This window comes from Euleptes europaea, chromosome 5 (genome assembly GCF_029931775.1).
Source record: "Euleptes europaea isolate rEulEur1 chromosome 5, rEulEur1.hap1, whole genome shotgun sequence".
In the NCBI taxonomy this organism is placed as follows: domain Eukaryota; kingdom Metazoa; phylum Chordata; class Lepidosauria; order Squamata; family Sphaerodactylidae; genus Euleptes; species Euleptes europaea.
In genome coordinates, this window is record NC_079316.1 from 112907070 (window position 1) to 112908707 (window position 1638).

Sequence of the window (1638 nt, forward strand, 5' to 3'; positions counted from 1 at the left end):
TTCACTGTGTGAACGAAGGTAAGCCGCAGCAGCCGTTCTGTGACTGGCTCCGCCTCCTGTGGCCGCCATTCTGCGGCTGCACCCACCACCCTGTGTCCGAATCCTGAAGGTGCCTGCAGGCCCCCAAAGGTTGGGGAGGCCGGCCTACGTTCTGTCCTGGTGTGATTATTAAACCCATGTGGGCTCTCTGGAAGATGTTCAGGGTCCCAGCAATTCAGCTGAAAGAGAAACATGGCCTGGGATCAGCACCCAAATGGCAGCATTCCCACTAGAAATGTGTTGAGTGGCACCGGGGATCTCAGTCTTCTCTTTAGCCCCAGATCAGATGGAGGGAACACAAAGGAATTGTGAGGCCACAAAACAAGACACCATGTAGGCTTGCCAGGCCCCATAGCTCCAGGCGGGAGCTTTCTGGGACTGTGGCGTGGGATGTGTGCGCGCACCTGGTGTGATGCGCATGCGCAACACGCCTACGTCACTTCCAGGTTTACTCGGAAGCAATGCGGACTCTCTAGCAATATTGGCTAAAACTCTATGGTTTCTACTCTATGGTTTCCATAGAGTTTTATCCAAGATTGCCAGAGTGTCTGCGTCACTTTTGGGCTTACCCAAAAGTGACATATGTGCACGGAGTACCCGCCGGCCATCAGCTGGCCAGCGGGCAACCCGTTGGATCTGTGGGATTTTACCCGCCACTACCGGGCATTTGGCAATCCTAATACCATGGTAAAGACAGAGGTGTCCCGGATTCCTAGACATTCTGCCCCAACGTTTTGGAGAAACTGGCCAAGGTCATGTGATGAGCCCCAAGAAGAAAGTGCCACTGACCAGTTGAAGACAAAGCCATCTTGGGCTTCGAGGGTCACTCTATGTAATAGCTTGGGAAATGGGGGTAGGATGAGCTATGAGCCCTTAACAGGGAGGATCCGGGACAATGGGTCACCCCCCTGTATAGGACTTCCTAAACTTTGGCAAGAGTGACTTCTCTCTGAGGCTCAGAAACTCCCTCCTGGAATCTCAGCCTCCAACCTGAAAGATAGGGTTGCCAGCTCCAAGTTGGGAAACACCTGGAGATTTTGGGGGTGGAGCCTGAGGAGGGCGGGGTTTGGAGAGGGGAGGGACTTCAATGCCATAGAGTCCAGTTGCCCATGCAGCCGCTTTCTCCAGGGGAACTGATCTCTGTCGGCTGGAGATCAGTTGTAATAGCAGGAGATCTCCAGCCACCACCTGGAGTTTGGCAACCCTACTGAAAGTGTGTGCTTCTGTGCGCAGAGGTAACCTCACTTGGAGGAGCCCTCCGCCTGCCCTCTTGTATGGGTTCTCTGAATGGAGGGGAACGTGAAAGGTGGGGCCCCAGGGGCGCTCCGTATTTAACAGAAGCGCCAGGCAAAGTTTCTTTTGTATTCAATGACAGTTTCCAGCAGGACTCCTTGCTTCCGACGCACTTTCAATAAAGAGAACGTCTGACGGGTCCGGGGGACTCGGTGGGACTCGAGTGAGACGGTAAAAGAGGGAACGAAAGAATGCCAGCACTTGTCACTTGGTGGGAGAAGAGCAGGAGCGCCACCACGTCTTCTCCCAGCTGTCTGCTGAGATGCTCCGGGGGGGGGGGGGGTCCGTGGGAACGTTGGAGAGGCC